The sequence below is a fragment of the Elephas maximus genome, chromosome 1 (assembly GCF_024166365.1).
Source record: "Elephas maximus indicus isolate mEleMax1 chromosome 1, mEleMax1 primary haplotype, whole genome shotgun sequence".
NCBI lineage: Eukaryota > Metazoa > Chordata > Mammalia > Proboscidea > Elephantidae > Elephas > Elephas maximus.
Window position 1 is genome coordinate 33,738,782 of NC_064819.1, and position 23,280 is coordinate 33,762,061.

The 23,280-nt window shown below is 40.3% G+C and overlaps 1 long non-coding RNA gene across 2 annotated transcripts in view; it reads right to left on the reverse strand.

The window, feature by feature from the left end:
• Nucleotides 1–7,346: 7,346 nt before the first annotated feature.
• Nucleotides 7,347–23,280, reverse strand: part of LOC126074976 (uncharacterized) — a 282,348-nt gene continuing 266,414 nt past the window's right edge. Inside the window, exon 3 of one of the 2 annotated variants that reach the window (XR_007517091.1) lies at nucleotides 7,347–7,434. This is a non-coding gene — a long non-coding RNA (uncharacterized LOC126074976). Of the gene's footprint in view, nucleotides 7,435–12,756; nucleotides 12,931–23,280 lie in introns of those variants that run through there. The other variant, XR_007517093.1, reaches the window with a different exon arrangement.

Sequence of the window (23,280 nt, forward strand, 5' to 3'; positions counted from 1 at the left end):
GTCCCAGTCAGGAAACCTTGGCACCGGGCTTTGGACTGGGCACAGGGGAGCTGAGCACGGCATCCTGAGACAGCACAAATATGGGGCGCAGCCCTAGCCCCCTGAACTGACCTCGGGGGAAGCCCAGCCAGTGCACACAGGCAGCGCAGAAACGCAGCTGACAGGAGGAGAAGTCACCGGGAGGCAGCGACTGGTTTTGGAGCCGGGACTGCTGTGTCCCAGCCAGGGAACCTGGGCGCTGGGCTTTGGAGTGGGAGTGGAAGAACTAACCGCGGCTTCGGAGACAGCACAAACACGGGACACGGGCCTGACCCTTGGGGGCAATCTCTACCCAGCCAGCTCACACAGTCCACACGCCCCGCAGGAATCTCAGATAAAACAGTCATCCCAAGCAAGATAAGTAACTTTGTCTATATAGCAGGGTGCTACTCGCTCCTATTTATCTGAACCCTCCCCTCCCCTTCCCAGGCGGCTTCATTAACATTGAAATTTCGTGAGCCAGAGAGTAAACTGCTCTGCGGTTTTTCTTTCTCTTTTTTTTTTTGTCTTTTCCTAAACCATTCTCCTGGCCTGAGAGAAGCAACTACAAAAAACCCAGGGACCAAAAATCCTTCCCTAATTGGACTAACAACACAGAACCAGCTCCAGGGAAGCATATGTGATCCACAGTCTTGAGCTTTCATCCCTACAGGTAACAAGTTGGCTATTATAATGCAAAGGCATTTCTGATAGGGATCTGACTGTAACTGTTTTAGTGGATTACTGGAAAGACAAGTTTCCCAGGTCTGATATCTCTGTGTATTCAACAGAGCCCTCACTGACCCACAACAGGGAACTGAGGGCTGAAGCTCCCCCCAGACCACCTAGCCTCCTGCCTTAGGGGTCTAAGGAGGGTGACACCTACCAATCTGTAGAGGTACTTGCATTGGGGGCCTAAGGTACAGCTGCAGAGCCCACCCAACAAAGTGCTTTACGAATAGAGACACACATACCTCACCGTCACTTGGGAGAAGCCTGTCAGCATTCTGCCTCCCCTAGAGTGTGAACCCCTGCTGCTACTAGAATCTGGTGCACACAACTATCACCACTACTTCTCTAGGTGGATAGGTGACAGTCTGCACCACACAACTCATGACCTAAAATCAGATTCTACTCAGGAATAGTGAATGGACTCTTAGGCTTATGTATCTGGTAACAGCCCAAGCCAGCTGGTAATAGGACATAAGTGAGTCAAGGGCTACAACAATCAAAATAGAGCAATCTAGTAGCCCATCTACGTATATTGAAAGAAAACAAAACAAGATAAGACTCAGTGAGCAAATATAGAATAAATCACTACAATATCTTAGTGATGGCTCGGATACAGCAGTCGATATCAAACCACATAAAGAAGCAGACCATGACTGCTTCTACAACTCCCCAAACTAAAGAATCAAAATCTTTCCCAAATGAAGATACAATCCTGGATTGCCAGATGCAGAATATAAAAAACTAATTTACAGAATGCTTCAAGACATCAGGGATGACCTCAGAAATGAATAAGGCAATCTACAGAAAAAGCCAAGAAACACACTGATAAAGCAGTTGAAGAACTCAAAAAGATTATCCAAGAACATAGTGGAAAAATTAATTAGTTGCAAGAATCCATAGAGAGACAGCATTCAGGAATCCAAAAGATTAACACTAAAATTACAGAATTAGACAACGCAATAGGAAGTCAGAGGAGCAGACTCGAGCAATGGGAATGCAGAGTGGGAAATGTGGAGGACAAGGGAATCGACACCAATATAGCTGAAAAAAAAAATCAGATAAAAGAATTAAAAAAAATGAAGAAACCCTAAGAATCATGTGGGACTCTATCAAGAAGAATAACTTGTGTGTGATTGGAGTCCCAGAACAGGGAGGAATAACAGAAAACACAGAGAGAATAGTTGAAGATCTGTTGGCAGAAAACTTCCCTGACATCATGAAAGACAAAAGGATATCTATCCAAGGTGCTCATCGAACCCCATTTAAGACTGATCCAAAACGAAAATCACCAAGACGTATTATCATCAAACTTGCCAAAACCAAAGATAAAGAGAAAATGGTCTCCTACAAAGGAGAATCAATAAGAATAAGTTCAGACTACTAAGCAGAAACCATGCAGTCAAGAAGGCAATGGGATGACATATATAGAGCACTGAAGGAGAAAAACTGCCAGCCAAGGATCATATATCCAGCAAAACTCTCTCTCAGATATGAAGGTGAAATTAAAATATTTACAGATAAACACAAGCTTAGAGAATTTGCAAAAACCAAACCAAAGCTACAAGAAACACTAAAGGAAATTGGTCAGAAAACCAATAATATCAGATACCAGCACAACACAAGGTCACAGAACACAACATCCTGATACCAACTCAAATAGGGAAATCACAAAAACAACCTAAGATTAATTTTAAAAAGAAAAAAACGCTCAAAAGAGGGAATCACTGAAGTCAATATGTAAAAGATCACAATAATCAAAAAGAGGGACTAAATACAGGTGGCATAGAACTGCTATATGGAGAGAGATACAAAGCGATATAGGACAATACAAGTTAGGTTTTTACTTAGAAAACTAGGGGTAAATACTAAAGTAACCACAAAGAGGTATAACAACTCCATAACTCCAAATAAAAACCAAGAAAAACGTAATGACTCAGCAAACATAAAGTCAAATACTACTAAAATGAGGATCTCACAATTTACAAAGAAAAACGTCTCAGCACAAAAAAGTAAGTGGAAAAATGAAATTGTCAACAACACACATAAAAAGGCATCAAAATGACAGCACTAAACACATACTTATCTATAATTACGCTGAATGTAAATGGACTGAACGCACCAATAAAGAGACAGAGGGTCTCAGACTGCATAAAGAAACACGATCTGTCTATATGCTGCCTACAAGAGACACACCTTAGACTTAGAGACACAAACAAACTAAAACTCAAAGGATGGAAAAAAATATATCAAGCAAATAATAAGCAAAAAAGAAGAGGAGTAGCAATATTAATTTCTGACAAAATAGACTTAAAACTTAAATCCACCACAAAGGATAAAGAAGGATACTACATAATGATTAAAGGGACAATTGAACAGGAAGATATAACCATATTAAATATTTATGCACCCAATGACAAGGTTGCAAGATACACAAAACAAACTTTAACAGAACTGAAAAGTGAGATAGACACCTCCACAATTGTAGTAGGAGACTTCAACACACCACTTTTGGAGAAGGACAGGACATCCAGTAAGAAGCTCAATAGAGACACGGAAGACCTAATTACTACAATCAATCAAATTGACCTCATTGACTTATACAGAACACTCTACCCAACTGCTGCAAAGTATACTTTTTTTTCTAGCGCACATGGAACATTCTCTAGAATAGAGCACAAATTAGGTCATAAAACAAACCTTTGCAGAATCCAAATAATTGAAAAATTACAAAGCATCTTCTCAGGCCATAAGGCCATAAAAGTGGAAATCAATAACAGAAAAATCAGGGAAAAGAAATCAAACACTTGGAAACTGAACAATACCCTGCTCAAAAAAGACTGGGTTATAGAAGACATTAAGGAGGGAATAAAGAAATTCATAGAAAGCAACGAGAATGAAAATACCTCCTATCAAAACCTCTGGGACACAGCAAAAGCAGTGCTCAGAGGCCAATTTATATCGATAAATGCACACATACAAAAAGAAGAAAGAGCCAAAATCATAGAACTGTCCCTACAACTTGAATAAATAGAAAGTGAGCAACAAAATAATCCATCAGGCACCAGAAGAAAACAAATAAAAATTAGAGCTGAACTAAATGAATTAGAGAACAGAGAAACAATTGAAAGAATTAACAAAGCCAAAAGCTGGTTCTATGCAAAAATTAACAAAATTGATAAACCATTGCCCAGACTGACTAAAGAAATACAGGAAACAAATATCCCGAATAAGAAATGTGATGGGCCATATCACAACAGACCCAACTGAAATTAAAAGAATATCAGATTATTATGAAAAATTGTACTGTAACAAATTTCCAAACCTAGAAGAAATGGATGAATTCCTAGAAAAATACCACCTACCTAATCTAACACAATCAGAAGTAGAACAACTAAATAGACCCATAACAAAAAAAGAGATTGAAAAGGTAATCAAAAAACTCCCAACAAAAAAAGCTCTGGCCTGGACGGCTTCACTGCAGAGTTCTACCAAACTTTCAGAGAAGAGTTAACACCACTACTACTAAAGGTATTTCAAAGCATAGAAAATGATGGAATACTACCTAACTCATTCTATGAAGCCACCATATCCCTGATACCAAAACCAGGTAAAATCACTACAAAAAAAGAAAATTACAGACCTATATCCCTTATGAACATAGATGCAAAAATCCTCAACAAAATTCTAGCCAAGAGAATTCAACAACATATCAAAAAAATAATTCACCACGATCAAGTGGGATTTATACCAGGTATGCAAGGCTGGTTTAATATTAGAGAAACCATTAATGTAATCCACCACATAAATAAAACAAAAGACAAAAACCACAGGATCTTATCAATTGATGCAGAAAAGGCATTTGATAAAGTCCAACACCCATTCATGATAAAAACTCTTACCGAAATAGGAATTGAAGGAAAATTCCTCAACATAATAAAGGGCATCTATGCAAAGCCAACAGCCAACATCACTCTAAATGGAGAGAGCCTGAAAGCATTTCCCTTGAGAACGGGAACCAGACAAGGATGCCCTTTATCACTGCTCTTATTCAACATTGTGCTAGAACTCCTAGCCAGAGCCATTAGGCTAGACAAAGAAATAAAGGGCATCCGGATTGGCAAGGAGGAAGTAAAATTATCTCTATTTGCAGATGACATGATCTTATACACAGAAAACCCTAAGGAATCCTCCAGAAAAATACTGAAACTAATAGAGGAGTTTGGCAGAGTCTCAGGTTATAAGATAAACATACAAAAATCACCTGGATTCCTCTACATCAACAAAAAGAACATCGAAGAGGAAATCACCAAATCAATACCATTCACAGTAGCCCCCAAGAAGATAAAATAAAAAAAAACTTAGGAATAAATCTTACCAAAGATGTAAAGGACCTATACAAAGAAAACTACAAAGTACTAGTGAAAGAAACTAAAAAGGAGCTACAGAAGTGGAAAAACATACCTTGCTCATGGATAGGAAGACTTAACATAGTAAAAACGTCTATTCTACCAAAAGCCATCTATACATACAATGCACTTCCGATCCAAATTCCAATGACATTTTTTAATGTGGTGGAGAAACAAATCACCAACTTCACATGGAAGGGAAAGAAGCCTCGGATAAGTAAAGCATTACTGAAAGAGAAGAAGAAAGTGGGAGGCCTCACTCTACCTGATTTCAGAACCTATTATACAGCCACAGTAGTCAAAACAGCCTGGTACTGGTACAACAACAGGCACATAGACCAATGGAACAGAATTGAGAACCCAGATATAAACCCATCCACATATGAACAGCTGATATTTGACAAAGGCCCAGTGTCAGTTAATTGGGGAAAAGATAGTCCTTTTAACAAATGGTGCTGGCATACCTGGATATCCATTTGCAAAAAAATGAAACAGGACCCATACCTCACACCATGCACAAAAACTAACTCCAAGTGGATCAAAGACCTAAACATAAAGACTAAAACGATAAACATCATGGAAGAAAAAATAGGGACAACCTTAGGAGCCCTAATTCAAGGCATAAACAGAATACAAAATATTACCAAAAATGACGAAGAGAAACCAGATAACTGGGAGCTCCTAAAAATCAAACACCTATGCCCATCTAAAGACTTCACCAAAAGAGTAAAAAGACCACCTACAGACTGGGAAAGAATTTTCAGCTATGACATCTCCGACCAGCACCTGATCTCTAAAATCTATATGATTCTGTTAAAACTCAACCACAAAAAAACAAACAACCCAATCAAGAAGTGGGCAAAGGATATGAACACACACTTCACTAAAGAAGACTTTCAGGCAGCTAAGAGATACATGAGAAACTGCTCTCGATCATTAGCCATTAGAGAAATGCAAATTAAAACTATGATGAGATTCCATCTCACTCCAACAAGGCTGGCATTAATCCAAAAAACACAAAATAATAGATGTTGGAGAGGCTGTGGAGAGATTGGAACTCTTACACACTGCTGGTGGGAATGTAAAATGGTACAACCACTTTGGAAATCTATCTGGCGTTATCTTAAACAGTTAGAAATAGAACTACCATACAACCCAGAAATCCCACTCCTTGGAATATACCCTAGAGAAATAAGAGCCTTCACACAAACAGATATATGCACACCCATGTTTATTGCAGCTCTGTTTACAATAGCAAAAAGCTGGAAGCAACCAAGGTGTCCATCAATGGATGAATGGGTAAATAAATTGTGGTATATTCACACAATGGAATACTACGCATTGATAAAGAACAGTGACGAATCTGTGAAACATTTCATAACATGGAGGAACCTGGAAGGCATTATGCTGAGTGAAGTTAGTCAGAGGCAAAAGGACAAATATTGTATAAGACCACTATTATAAGGTCTTGAGAAATAGTATAAACTGAGAAGAACACATACTTTGTGGTTACGAGGGGGGGAGGGAGGGAGGGTGGGAGAGGGTTATTTACTGATTAGTTAGTAGATAAGAACTATTTTAGGTGAAGGGAAGGACAATACTCAATACATAGAAGGTCAGCTCAAATGGACTGGACCAAAAGCAAAGAAGTTTCCAGGATAAACTGAATGCTTCAAAGGTCAGCGGAGCAAGGGCGGGGGTTTGGGGACTATGGCTTAACGGAACTTCTACGTCAATTGGGAAAATAATACTATTATGAAAACATTCTGCATCCCACTTTGACATGTGGCGTCTGGGGTCTTAAATGCTAACAAGCGGCCATCTAGATGCATCAATGGGTCTCAACCCACCTGGATCAAAGGAGAATGAAGAACAAGAACACCAAGATCACATGACAACTATGAGCCCAAGAGACAGAAAGGGCCACATGAACCAGAGTCTTACATCATCCTGAGACCAGAAGAACTAGATGGTGCCAGGCCACAACCGATGACTGCCCTGACAGGGAGCACAACAGAGAACCCCTGAGGGATCAGGAGAGCAGTGGGATGCAGACACCAAATTCTCAGAAAAAGACCAGACTTAATGGTCTGACTGAGACTAGAGGAATCCCGGCGGTCATGGTCCCCATACCTTCTGCTGGCCCAGGACAGGAACCATTCCCGAAGACAACTCATCAGATATGGAAGGGACTGGACAATGGGTTGGAGAGAGATGCTGATGAAGAGTGAGCTACTTGTATCAGGTGGACACTTGAGACTCTGTTGGCATCTCCTGTCTGGAGGGGAGATGGGAGGGTAGAGAGGGTTAGAAGCTGGCAAAATTGTCACGAAAGGAGAGACTGGAAGGGCTGACTCATTAGGGGGAGAGTAAGTGGGAGTATGGAGTAAGGTGTATATAAGCTTATATGTGACAGACTGACTTGATTTGTAAACGCTGACTTAAAGCTCAATAAAAATTATTAAAAAAAAAAACAAATAGCAAGGCTTCAACAACAGGTAAAGGGCATAATAAGGCAGTAAACATGTTAAGGGTCAACGATAGTGACCACATTGCTACAGGACATAAAAAAAAAAAATGACTTCACAAGGACACAGAGTAATCAGTGTGGCATAAAACAGTGGTGGGACTAGAACCTGAGTTTACAGCTTTGGGAAGATTTTCAAAGCTATTTACGAAGTGGTAAAGGGAAAATTAATGGGTTCAGAATGGGAACAGTTGTGAGCAAAGCTATGTTTATGTAATGATTTAGGCATTTTGTCTATAGCATTAGACTTGTAAATGATTTATTAAGTAAAAATTATACTTGACTGAAAAAAAAAAAAGGCCATTTGGACCTACCAGAGCCCCCCTCCCACTCCACTCCAAGATGCCCTCTACTACAGCCTTCCCAAACCTTAACGTCTACATGATTCAGCTGGGCATTTTGTCACACTGTGGAGTCTGACTGAGTAGAGTAGGTCAAGGGTGGCAGACCGGATAGTCTACATTTCTAACAAGCTCCCAGGTGATTCCACTGATCACACCTTGAAAAGCAAGTCTTTGTCTATAACATCCGTACCACGTGGTCATCATGCCTGACCTAGAACACTCTTGGGGCAATGACAGAGGAAATTCTAACTCCAAGAAATACCAAGACATTTGCAAACCCATTGAAATCTTAATTTTCAGACTCTTTTTGGACCCAGTGTCCAGACCATGGGAAGCTTTAGCGACCAGTTCAAGAAAAATCTTACACAATTAACCAAAACTGCTGCATAATGATAATTGCCTAGGAGTCAATCTATTGAGGTCAATCAAAACTAAATTCTTTCTTACTGATCATTTACAGAATTCAAAAATAAATAATTTGATTTTCGTACAAACCATAGTCTCTGTGGTAGTCTAGGGGCATGTTCCCTTCTTACAGCTGTGTCTATACAATGCCAGTTAAACACTAAAAGAAGAAACAATACCAATATACCAGTAGTACACGCTCTGCAGTTTAAGTCCAGCCCCCTAAGGAAATTAAAGCCATCACCAGGTTTGTCAGGCAGTCCTACTATGCTGATTGTGATGTCGTTTATGATACCTTAAATATTCAAAATATTTAACAACAGGCACTGTTTGGGCACCAAGCAGTCAAAGCAGAAGCCGGAAAGAGTCAGAATGAACACAATCCAAAAGCCATCAACAGGGCCATACTCGTATACTTGGGGCTGCACATCGGCTGGCCTTGAACAGCAGGAAGAAAGAAATCCTCAGGGGACCCTGCGGTACCACAGAGCAGCTACATCATGGGTAGACTTAGATCAGGAAAGACCTTTACTGAGAATACCAAAAACCAAACCCAGTGCCATCGAGTCGATTCTGACTCATAGCAATCCTATAGGAGAGAGTAGAACTGCCCCATAGAGTTTCCAAGGAACGCCTGGCGGATTCGAACTGCCGACCCTTTGGCTAGCAGCCCTAGCACTTAACCACTATGCCACCCGGGTTTCCTTACTCAGAATAGGTACATATAAATGTGTAGTTTCCTTCAGAGTGAAGTTCTTTGTGAATCAACACTGATGGCAATCATATTTAACACTTTTATAAATGTTCAGAAAGCTCAAATTTGATCGATATGAAAAGCTCCTAATTTGTAGCTAAGAAAAAAGGTAATATATAAGGTATGAAATCTTACCAATTTGTTCAAGTGGCTAGAAAAATAATAACTAGACTTCAGCTTAGTAATTACAGGTAACGTACTTTATGATAAATAGCATAGGTATAAAAAGAATGGCTCTGCACTATCACCTTCAGGCAGGGCAAGCACATACCTGAAAGACATTGTTGAGGGCACTGACTGAACAGTCTATTGAGGTCAAAAAGTGAAGAAAACGTAAATGCGCTGAGAAGGATACTAGAAACTCAAATGAAATTGGCATTCTACAAAATTCTAACGCTTATAGAATGCCACGTGAGACTGTGGCATTACATCTTAAAAATGATAACAATGAAACCAGATAAGGCACATGCAACAGAAAAAATAGCAACTAACATGTTCAGAGGGTTAGGGTGTTGCTATTTCAGGCATCTTGAAAGGTTGGCATCTTCAGCCAGGAAAGACAAACATGAATGAAGAACTCGATTTAAATTTACAAAATTATAAATGATCTGAATAATGTGGTCACAGACTTGTTCTCCAAATCCCCAAAGAGGAAGGTGGAGGAACAACCTTTGAAACTTCAGTAAGATAAGTTTAGGACAACAAAAGAAGGAGTGCGTAGCAAATTTACAGAATTCAACCTCATCAGCATCATCTCCTTTTCACACACACCACCTCCCACTCCCCATCTCTCATGAGAGTTAACACAAGAAGGAAATAGACTTCAACAAGGAGTTCATTCAGCCATTCAATGCCAGGCACTAGATTTATGGTTCCTGGTCTGTTAAGCTTAAAGTCAACTGGGGTTAGTCAACTGAGTGGAATGATGGGTAAATAGTAGCTGAACAACCACACAAACAATGGAAAATTACAAACGAGATCAAAGCTATGAAGAAAAGGTACATGGGGTGCCATGATAGTGTCTAGTAGTGACAGAAGGCCACTGTTTGCAAGTGTGATCATATCTGAAGGATGGGTAGAATTTGAATTAACTGGTTGAAGAGTCAGAAGTGACTACATAAAAAACCCAGACTATCCTTTACCTTTCAGGGAACATTGAAGCACCCAATTTAATCAACATACATGCCTACCCAGTGAAAGATGCCTGAAGGATCAACTACTGAAATCTCCAACCACAAGAAATACTGGGCTAGATGATCCAGAAGTCTGACCCCAAAGGAAAATTCCTGTATCCATAAGTAATATAGAATAAATTAGCCTCTCCTAAATGGAGCTACCAAGTGAAGACTTCTTTTTGAATGCTATACCCTGACTGCTAGTATACTGTTAGCCTGTTTGAAAGGTGGGAAATCTTCATCAGGTTAGAATGGTTCTGCAATTTGTTCCACATCATGAAGCATGGAACCCATTTACTTTCACCCAAGACACAGTGGTTCCTTTAGTCTCCAAGGGAAATTAATAGAACTTGATATGATCATCCCACAACTTGCTAGTCTAACTTATGTCATAATTAGTTGTGTAATGTCTGCCTTGCTATCAGAATGTGAACTTGTGGTAGGAACATGTTCTTCATTTGTGTATCCCTAGCAGAAAGCACAAGGCCATGCCATAGCAGGCAATCAATAAATGTTTGTTGACTTGAAAGACAATAGTTAAGGCTTTAATTTATCTAACACAAGTCGTAGACTAACAATCATTATCTACTTTGTGTTGGTGAACACTGACAATTAAGGATGCTCTGTTGACACATCTACCAGGGCCCTCCCAAACAGGAACACAGCTCTGCTCTCGAGCTTGACAGGGCTGTCTTTACCATCTGACATTCTCAATCCCAGAAAATCCTCCTTCTTGACAAACACAGTCATTATGTCCAAGTGCACATTTTGGGGGCACTAAAATGTTGACTTTGAACTTCAGCAAAAGCCATTTTAGTCTCTTGATTTCTGTTTTCTCTTTAAAGATACCACTCTGCCATTTGCAAAATTCTACTCAAATTGTTGACTGCTATCCTAACCTCTAATCTTATGGATCCCCATTGCAGTATCCTACTTCTTGGGGGGAGGCGCTTTCAATCTTTACATGGTGTATGTGTGTGTGTGTGTGTGTGTGTGACAGATGACGTAAACACATAGTATCTCTTAACCTCCCCTTATTCAGTTTACAGTTTTAACCAATACCTTCCAATCGCACAGTAAAATATACTGTGGCTGATGCCTAAAGCACACTAAATGGTCACAGCTAGTAGATCGTTCCTTAGTAAATCTAAACACAATTGCACCTTCCAGTTGCACTGCAGGCTTACCAAAAATCAGCTGAATTTGTTTCCAAATCTCTTTATTCCAGTTATGCTTGCTATTGTGAGTCTATTATTTTATTAAATATTAATGAATATCTGATAAAATATGAATGAGAAAAAAATTGTGACATGAAAAGTATATTGAATGCTTTGGGCAATGGCAATAAAAAGTAACAACTGCTGAGTTGGGTGTGGGGGTCACAACTGTGAAAGACTGGGGAAAATTGTAAAAGTATGGAAGGGTTTTCCCTTCAGATTTCTTCACATATGAATTTTAATCTTAGCTTCAGTTTACAGAAGTCAAAACTGGAAATACTACACAATGCTACCACACAATACTACACTATGGATGTGGTTTATATAAGAAAGATATGAGATAAGAAAGATAAGAAAGAACTTCAATCAACGAATCCATACTCAAAGAAAATACCTCAGCCCTCCATAAAAAGATGGATGAACAGAACACACATGGGCATGTTTTTAGTTAAAATAAAATACCTTAGGTCTGAAAGTACCATTCTTAATGATTCTACTCTTTAATTGACTTTTTCAATTTATCAATCACATAAAGATTCCAATCACAAAGAATTAGAGAGCTATTATATTTTGGTCCTGAATTTGCTTTGTTCTACTCTCTTCCATGAAAAATGCAAAGATAAAAAATACGTGCTTCTCCTCCCACCCTTTTTTTCCCTTTATCTCTCAGAAGTTTCTCTTTGACAGCATCCCTTCAAGTGTTTGATGGTTAGGCTTCTGCAAATTGTCATCCTCCCAGTTGCTCGAACCAAAAACCTATGAGTTGTCCTAAATTAACCTGTTTTCCTCATCACTTAAACCTAATTTGTCAGCAAAATTATTTCAGCCTCTAAAATACATTCTAAATATTTCCACTTCTCTTTACTGGCTTATAGAAGGCAAGAGGGAGAATGGTTTAAGATAAAGAAGAGCTTGATGCAGCTGACTATGGAAGACCTTGGAGGCTATGGTAAGTCGTTTGGATTTTGTTCCAAGTATGGTGGGACGCTGTCTTAGGCTGGGTTCTCTAGAGAAGCAAAACCAGTGAAACGTATACACACACACACATATACATAGAGAGGGAGAGAGACAGACTCACCTAAAGGAAACAGCTCACACAGTTGTAGAGACTGGCAAGTCCCAAGTCTGTGGGCCAGGTGCCAGAGTGTGGGCTTCTCCTGACTCATGTAGCTGCAGGAGCTGACGAATCCAAGATTGGCAGATCAGAAGGCAGTCTGCTGACTCAGACTGCAGAGGCTGATGAATCCAAGATTGGCAGGTAAGAGAGCAGGCTGCTGGCTCACAGATTGTACAGGTCAACGAATCCCAAGATCAGTAGGCAATACGGAAGTCACTGGCTCATGTCCCAAGAGCTGGAAGTCAGATGATAACAAGCCGGATACAGGAATCAGAGCAAGCAAGTGATCTCTGCCAGAACATCCATATATGTATTGGATGCAGGCCATAACCCAAGGAAACTACCCTTACGACTGATTGGCTGACTACATCAGATCACATCATGGAGGATGACTACATCATTACATAACTGCTAAATTACATCATTACATAACTTCCAAACCACTGAGAATCACAGCCCAGCCAAGTTGACACACAACCTTAACCATCACAGAAGCTATTGGATCACCCCGGCAGTTGTGGGCAGAAAGAATTGTAGGGCCAGAAGCGGAAATAAGATTGGAGGCAGGAGAAATAATGGGCTACACAGAATTAATTCACATGAAAGACAGTGGTGGCTTGGGCTGGGGTGTTAAAGGTAGTGAAAACTGATGAGATTTGGGACAGATTCTGACAGAGTCAACAGAACCTACTGAATGTGGGAAGTATAAATGAAAGAGTAAGGCAAATACATGAAGCCTAGTTTTTTAGCCTGAACATCTTGTTGAACAGTAGGGTAGGGTCAAATAATGAGTGCAGAAGGACAGAGAAGCAAGTCTGGTGAACAGCTAAGGATAGGGGGATGTAGAACCAAAAATTCTGGTACCAACTGACATTCCAATTGGAAGTACGAAGTAAACAACTGATATCTGTAGCTCAAAGAAGAAGTAGGGTTATGATACAAATTTAGAAATCATCAGGGTATATGTGGTATGTAAATCCATAGGAATAGGTGAGGTAACCAAGGAGAGAATCTATATCTACAATTACCTAACAGGAAGAGGAGACAGCAAAGGAGACAGAGGAGAACAGATGGGAAATCAGGAGAGTGTGGTGTCCAGGAAGCTAAGTGAAGACATTTCAAGAAGGAGAGATACATCAGTAACTGAGAAAGTAAAATGAGGCCCAAAGCAACCATTGATTTGGCAAGATGGATATTACTCTTGACCTTGGGAAAGGTGGCTACAGTGAAGTGGTTGAGACAAACCCTGGTTGGCATGACTTATAAGAATGGGAGGCAAGAAAGTGGAATATCAAGAATAGGCAACCATATATGAGCAACTGATATCTGACAAAGGCCCAAAGTCTGTTAAATGGGGAAAAGACAGTCTCTTCAACAGACGATGCTGGCATAACTGGATAGCCATCTGCAAAAAACTGAAACCAGACCCATACCTCACACCATGCACAAAAACAAACTCAAAAATGGATTGAAGACCTAAATATAAAATCTCAAATGATAAAGATCATGGAATTAAAAATAGGGACAATGCTAGGAGCCCTAATTCGTGGCATAAAGAGTATACGAAACATTACTAACATTGTACAAATGTCAAAAGAGAAATTAGATAACTGGGAGCTCCGAAAAGTCAAACACCTATGCTCATCCAAAGACTTCACCAAAAGAGTAAAAAGATTACCTACAGGTTGGGGAGAAGTTTTTAGCTATGACATTTCCAATCAGCATCTGGTCTCTAAAATCTACATGATACTGCAAAAACTCAACTACAAAAAGACAAATAACCCAATTAAAAAATGGGGAAATTTTATGAACAGGCACTTCACCAAAGAAGACATTCAGGCTGCTAACAGATACATGAGGAAATGCTCACGATCACTAGCTATTAGAGAAATGCAAATCAAAACTACAATGAAATTCTATCTCACTCCGAAGAGGCTGGCATTAATCCAAAAAACATAAAATAATAAATGCTGGAGAGGCTGCGGAGAGACTGGAACACCTCTACACTGCTGGTGGGAATATAAAATGGTACAGCCACTTTGGAAATCAATTTGGCTCCTCCTTAAAAAGCTAGAAATAGAACTACCATACAACCCAGCAATAAGCCTTCGCATGAACAAATACATGCACACCCATGTTCATTGCAGTACTGTTTACAATACCAAAAAGTTGGAAGCAACCAAGGTGCCCATCAATGGATGAATGGATAAATAAATTATGGTATAGTCATAGAATGGAATACTACACAATGATTAAGGATGACGATGAATCTGTGAAACATTTTATAACATGGAGGACTCTGGAAGGCATTATTCTGAGTGAAATTAGTCAACTCAAAAGGACAAATACTGTATGAAACCACTATTATAAGAACGCCAGATAAAGTTTAAATACAGAAGAAAATATTCTTTGATGGCTACGAGGGTGGGGATGGAGGGAGAAGGATAATAACTAACTAGATAGCAGGCAAAAATTTTTTTAGGCGAAGGGAAGGGGTAAACCAAAAGCAAAGAAATTTCCTCAAAACAACCAAAAGCTTTGAAGACCAGTGTAGCAAGGACAGGGGTCTGGGGACCATGGTTTCAGGGGACATCTAGGTCAATCGACATAACGAAATGTATTAAGAAAACAGACTGCATTCCACTTTGATGAGAGGTGTCTAGGGTCTTAAACGCTAGCAAGCGGCCATCTAAGATGCATAAATTGGTCTCAACCCACCTGGAGTAAAGGAGAATGAAGAACACCAAAGACACTAGGTAAATATGAGCCCAAGAGACAGAAAGGGCCACATGAACCAGAGACTCCAGCAGCCTGAGACCTGAAGAACTAGGTGGTACCCAGCTACCACCGATGACTACTACCTTGACAGGGAACACAACAGAGAATCCCAGATGGAGCAGGAGAACAGTGGGTCGCAGATCTTAAATTCTCATAAAAAGACCAGGCTTAATGGTCTGACTGAGACTGGAGGGACCCTGATGGTCATGGTTCCTGAAGATTCTGATAGCCCAAGATTGGAACCATTCCTGACAGGGATTGGCCTGGACTATAATATAGACAATGATGCTGGTGAGGAGTGAACTTCATGGCTCAAGTAGACACATGAGACTATGCTGGAGACTCCTGTCTAGTGGTGAGATGAGAAGGAAGAGGGGTACCGGAGCTGGTTGAATAGATACGGCAAATACAGGGCGGAGAAGAATGTGCTATCTCACTAAGGGGAGAGCAGCTGGGAGTGCACGTTGGGGTGTGTATGGCTTTTTGTATGAGAGACTGACTTGATTTGTAAACTTTCACCTAAAGCACGATAAATAAATTAAAAAAAAATAAATTTTGAAAAAAAAAAAGCGGCAACAGTTTTGCTATCGAGGCGAGCAGAGAAATGAGGCTGTGGGTAGAGGAAGACCAAGGTCAAGGAAGGAGCTTTGTTCTTAAGATGGGATTATTACACAATACCCTTGAGTACCCAGGAGCCCTGGTGGTGCAATGGCTAACTGTTCGGCTCCACCAGCCACTCCTAGGAAACCCTATGGGGCAGTTCTACTATGTGCCGAATCGACTGGAAGGCAACAGTTTTTTTTACCCTTGAGTAGTAGTAGGGGATTGGCTCCTCTGCACCAGCATAGCACCTAACCTTGGACAGGAGCAGGAACAGCTCATTCCTGTCCACAGTTGGGAGGACTGGGCATGTGGATACAAACACAGCTGGCTAGTAGATCTGTTGGCAAAAAGATAAGTTGCTTCCATTTCATGAATTTTGTCAAAAGCGAGAAAGGAAGGGTTGTTGGAAGTTTGAGGAGAGAGAAGAGGGACTAGAGATTGATTAGGTATTGCCAGGTAGTGCTGAAACCTACTTGATGTCTGTGATCATGTTTTCTAAGTTGAAGCTAATCAATAGATAAGTTATGTTTTCCTCCACTACATTCAGTGCTCAGATTTACTATATAAATTTATTTACTGTACAGGTCTACCACTAACCATAATCCATAAAATATTGCATTTACTGCTCTGCCCCTAGGACCCTCACTTACAGTAGCTGGCGTGTAATTGGTGCTCCATAAATATTTGTCGAATGGTTCAATGAATTCATCATCCATGAGTGCCTAAAACTCAACTGTCTCCTCAATTGCTCCAGCACACCTGTTCCTTTACCTTTCATCCTGTCACAGTTTATTCAGCCAGTTTTCCAATCCACAAACTCAGAAATCGTACTAAAATCCCTCACTTCAGTCTCCACAACTCATCAGACATCAAGTTCATTCATCTCCGTCATTTAAATATTTTTCTCCTTATGGTTTATGAAACTTTTCATAATCTGGCCTAGAACTCTAGCCAGCAAATTAAAACTAATTTTGACTCTTTGAACAACTTGGCTTCTCTCTTATCTCTCAGCCCTTCACACATGCTCTTTTCTCTGCCTGGAATACTCACCTCACAATCAACTCCTACTTATCCTTCAGCTCTCAGCTTAGAAGTTGCTCCCTGTAAAAAGTCTTTTCCGATTCATGGTATTGGTTAGGTATCCCCTGAAATGCTTCCACAGCCCCATGTGTTTGTTGTGGTTCTGTAACCTTCCTTTGTAGCATTGTTTTACCTCAAAGCCAGATACTAAAACAACGAAGCCAGGGTAGAGGCTTGCTGCAGATTTATCTCTTTACCCATCTCTCCTAACTTTGGAAAGCTGAAGAACAAAACAAGGTGGGAAAGGAGAGTGCCTACTTGCTGAAGACAAAGGAAGGTGTCTCCCATGGTGTCCTCTCAGTAGCTCTGTGGTCACAGGTCAATGAACAGGTATATGGTGAGGAAAAATCCCTCTACTGCCTTTTTTTATTTTCAAGTATAAGAATTTTATAAACAGATAACCTCAAGTTTCTCAGTGCATTTGTAGTCTGGGAAATATTGATATTACCTTGTTCGTCTTAGGAGTAAAGATCAATGTATCTGTATTTCTAACTGACCTCATCTCTTTTAACAACTAACATCTATTTAAAAATAGCATAAGCAAATATTTGGGAAAAGAAACCCATATAATCTTCATCTCTCTGCATGATCACTTCACAATTACAGTAAGTCATAGAAAGCAAGAAGACAACTCATTCTGAAAAGTCAGAAAGTAGCGTTACTTATGGCAAAAGATTGAATTCATTCGAAGTGACCAGCACAAGCGAACTACTGCCATTTTGGCAGCAAAACTAATATTTTGTCCAGTTTTACAAGCAAAACTTTCCACCCTTCTCACATGTGCCATTCTTTGATTGTGAGTGTTCAAGACTGAGGCAGAATGGTCCCATGATGGTATCTTTTCAAACTCAAAAGGCATAGGGATAGATGAGCTGGAAGAAAGCAAAGAAGACCCCATAGATGGATTCAAAGCCTGAATTACAATGTATTTAATCGTATCTTATATTATCCCCTATCCACTTAAAATATGACCATGATCCTAACAATTTTAAAAACAGCTGGGGCGGAGCCAAGATGGCGGAATAGGAAGATGCTTCCAGCGAGCCCTTTTTACAACAAAGACCCAAAAAAACAAGTGAAACAAGTATATTTGTGACAAGCTGGGAGATCTGAGCTTCAAAGGCAAGCTTAGAAAACGAACTGAGGGGCAGGGGGAGGAAGAGACCGTTCAGAAGTGGAGAGATGTTACTAGACCTGAATCGTGGGAAGACCTCAGGCACCATTCCTAGAGCAGCGGTGGTGGCGGGCTGCTACTAGCGTTTGGCCGCAGTTTCCTCAGGGAGAAGCAGCCAGCCACGCAGCCCACTCACACCTCCAGAACCTGAGGAGAACAGCACTCTCGGCAAAAGCTAAGTACTTGTGTATATTTTAACACGCCCGCACCCTCCCCCCCCAAACCAGCTTCAGCTGCTGAATTCCCTGGGCCTGAGATAGGCACTGATGAGCACCTAGAGCCATCTTCCCAGTATTGGGGAAGGAAAAAATTTGCATTTGGGGGAAAAGATAATTTGCTAGCTCCATTAACCAGGGGAGCTCAGGACAGAAGCAGCTCCTGTCCAGGCATAAACCGTCCATGGACATTGACCACCTTTCCCTTCTGCATGGACCTGTGTGGGCCTATTTTGGGAGAATAGGCCCTTGTTGGCAGACTCCAACCATTTCAGCTGTGTGGTGGAGAGGTGGGTGTTTGATGTTTGACATTGCTTTGCCTATTAAACAAGGTCCCCACCTACCACATCAGGGATATAAGGACTGGTAGCTCCACTCAGGTCATCCAGCCACCCGTGACAGGGGTCCAAAGATAACTGGTACCTCCCAGTCATTACACCCAAAAGCTTTGGGTGCCCGTGGTCTGCTGCAGAACCCACCCACCTGCATGCTCTAGGGAACAGGTACATGCTTTCCTCAGAGACACGCGGGGGTTGGTTCTCAACCCCCTGCCTTGTTCAGAGCGTGACCCCCTGCTGCAATCAGATACCGGTATATACGCCAATCACCCCTGCCCCTCTAAGACTGTAGGACAGTCTGTATCACACACTTGATATCAGCTACCTGGAAACCTGAGCTGAATTCATACAAGAAAACTAAATGGACTCCTAGACTGATATACCTGATTACAGCTCTAGCCAGCTGGGGACAGGACACCAGAGATTCAAAGGCAAAAATAATCAAGCTACCTCACTCAAGCAACCCATAGGGGTATACCAAAACAAAACAAAGCAAGCAGCTACGACACAGTAAGCAAGCATAAACTAATACAATAACTTATAGATGGCTCGGAGACAATAGTCAATATCAAGTCACATAAAGAAACAGGCCATGATCACCTCAACAGGCTCTCAAAACAAAGAATCCAGGGATCTTTTAGGTGAAAGTGCATTTCTGGAATTACCAGATGCAGAATACAAAAGTTTAATATACAGAACCCATCAAGACATCAGGAAGGAAATAAGACAATACGCAGAACAAGCCAAGGAACACACAGATATGCCAATTGACTTAGATGTCCCCTGAAATCATGGTCCCCAAACCTCTGCCCCTACTACATGGGCCTTTGAAGCATTCAGTTTATTCAGGAAACTTCTTTGCTTTTGGTTTAGTCCAGTTGTGCTGACCTCCCCTGTATTGTGTGTTGTCTTTCCCTTCACCTAAAGTAGTTCTTATCTACCAACTTATTAGTGAATACCCCTCTCCCAATGTAACAGTCAATTCAATCAATACAGATTTTTTAAAGGGTTTTAAACAAATATTATTTTAGTAATTCTTTTTCTCTGATAACCTAGAAACACAATGGTGCTCATTTCTTTTCTCACATAAGAATATCTTTAATGGACAACATAAAACTTTCTGTTCATTTAAGAATATAAAAACTGAACTTTATGAATGCCAAAATATCTTACTTGTTTACTTTTATTTATATTTAATACTTTCAAAACTGAACTTATCATCCTGCCTCCAAACCCACTCTTCTGCAATGCCCACTCTCTTACTGAATAATATCATAATGCTACCTGATGCCCAAGTCAGAAATCTGAGAGTCATTCCAAACTCCTTTTCATATAACCCGCATTTAAAAAAAGAAAAAAAAAAAGTTTTTTGAGTATTTACCACACAACAATCTGCTTGAAATAGGAAGCATTATAATTCCTATTCTACAGATGAAGGAACAGATGAATGGCTTATTCAAGTTCACACAGCTAAGCAGGAACAGAGCCAGGACTAAAATCTAAGTATGAGTCAGAATCAACTCGATGGCAACAGGTTTGGTTTGGTTTTGGTGTCTTCATCACTATGCTAAACTCCCATACCCACTCAGTCACCAAGTCTGGTCAATTCTTCTTCCTGATATCTTTCAAATCCTTTCTCTTCACCCCATCTTACCACCTTAGTTCAGGCCCTCATCAGTCCCCTTAACTAGTCTCAAAAGTCCGTCGCTTTTAATCTGTTCTCATGTCCCATCAAAGTGCTCTTTCTAAAATTCAAATATAATCCTGGTCATTCCCTTTTCTCCAGATTTTCAAGTGTAAGCCACAGCCTCCTGAATAAAAATCTAAATTGGGGAATGCTATGGATTGAGTTGTGTCCTCAAAAAGAAATGCTGAAGTACTAACCCCTCATATCTGTGAATGTGACCTTGTTTGGAAATAGGGTCTTTGAAGATATTACCAGTTAACATGAGGTCATGTGGAATAGGGTGGGTCCTAATTCTATCTGAGTGGTATCCTATAAAATAAAAGAGACTTTACTTTTTAGCCTGCACCCACATAGGAAGGGACTTGTTCCTTTTCCTATCCAGGAGTTTTTATAGGAAACATTCCTGGCTCTTCTCTCTTGTGCCCTCTTGCTCCTCATCAAGGATTGATTTTCTACATTGACTGTTCTAAGCTGTATTGTGTTATAGAAAAAAAACAATTAGAGATATAAGCAATTATCATAGGTCCTCATGTCTATGAGGCTTCGCTTTACAGTAAATGTCAAGGTTATTAAGAAGAAAGAAAAGACCAAAATGGATATTAGAAGAGACTCTGAAACTTGCCCTTGAACACAGAGTAGCTAAACTGAATGAAAGAAATGACAAAGAAAAAGAGCTGAACAGAAGATTTCAAACATCGGCCCGAGAAGACAAAGTAAAGTAGTATAATGAAATGTGCAAAGACCTGGAGTTAGAAAACCAAAGGGGAAGAATACACTCAGCATTTCTCGAGATGAAAGAATTGAAGAAAAAAATTCAAGACTCCAGTTGCAATTCTGAAAGATTCTATGGGCAAACTATTGATTGACGCAGGAAGCATCAAATGAAGATGGAAGGAATACAGAGTCACTGCACCAAAAAGAATTGGTCGATATTCAAACACTTCAGGAGGTAGCACATGACGAAGAATCGATTGTACTAAAGGAAGAAGTTGAAGCTGTACTGAAGGCATTGATGAAAAATAAGGCTCCAGGAATTGATGGAACACCAACTGAAATGTTTCAACAAATGGATACAGTACTGGAAGTGCTCACTCGTCTATGCCAAGAAATCTGGAAAACGTACCTGGCCAACTGACATGAAGAGATCCATACTAGCACCCATTCCAAAGAAAGGTGATCCAACAGAATAAGGAAATTATTGAACAATATCATTACTCATGCAAGTAAAATTATGCTGAAGTTAATTAAAAAACAGCTCCAGCAGTACATCACAAAGATGTTTACTGGTGTTTTATTGACTATGCAGAGGCATTCTACTGTGTGGACCATAACAAATTATGAATAACATTTCGAAGATGGGAACTCCAGAATACTCAATTGTGTTCATGTGGAAACTGTACATAGACCAAGAGGCAGTTGTTAGAACTGAACAAGGAGATACTGCGTGGATCAAAATCAGGAAAGATGTGTGTCAGGGCTATATCCTTTCACCATACTTATTCAGTCTGTATGCTGAGCAAAAAAGTCAAGAAGCTCAATGATACGAAGAAGGACAGGCATCAGGATTGGAAGAAGCCTCATTAACAATCTGCAATATGCAGATGACACAACCTTGCTTGCTGAAAGTGAAGAAGACTGAAGCATTTATTGATGAAGATCACAGACTACAGCCTTCAGTATGGATTATATGTCAACATGAAAACAAAAATCCTCACAACTGGACAAATAAGCAACATCATGATAAATGGAGAAAAGACTGAAGTTGTCAAGGATTTCCTTTTACTTGGATCTACAATAAATGCCCATGGGAGCAGCAGTCAGGAAATCAAATGAGGCATTGCACTGGGCAAATCTGCTGCAAAAGAACTCTTTAAAGTATTAAAAAGCAACAATGTGACTTTAAGGATTAAAGTGTGCCTGACCCAAGCCATGGTGTTTTCAATTGCCTCACACGCATGTGAAAGCTGGACAAGGAATAAGGAATGCCAAAAGAGAATTGATGCCTTTGAATTATGGTGTTGGTGAAGAATACTGAATATACCATGGACTGCCAAAAGAACGAACAAATCTGTCTTGGAAGAAGTACAGCCAGAATGCTTCTTAAAAGCAAGGATGGCAAGGCTTCATCTCATTTACTTTGGACATGTTATCAGGAGGGACCAGTCCCTGGAGAAGGACATCATGCTTGGCAAAGTGGAGGGTCAATGAAAAAGTGGAAAACCCTCGGTGAGATGGATTGACACCGTGGCTGCAGCAACGTGCTCAAACATAATAACAATCACGTGGATGGTGCAGGATCGGGTTTTGAAGAGGGTCGCTATGAACTGGAACCGTCTTGATGGTACCTAACAACAACAACAACACACCTTGAACAGTTTTTTCATCATCATTTCAGATGTTCCTCAGCTGTCTACCATTTCCTTTTCAAAATGTGTCCTGGCCAGCAACACCTCATTATTTCTCTACCTCCCCAACAACGCTCTCTTGCAATTTTCCACTTACATGTCAGAATTCTCCTCTAGGCTGGTTGCCCGTTCAGGTCATGCCTCATTTTTCTCTCGTGAATGTATTCACCAAATCTTGCTGAAGGTCTAGAACACTGAAAATCTCAAGAAATGTTTGCTGAGCAAATGCTGTTTGGTGATGGAATGATATGGACATAAACTAATGTGGACACTCAAGACACAGCCCCAGCTGGAGACCCTGTTAT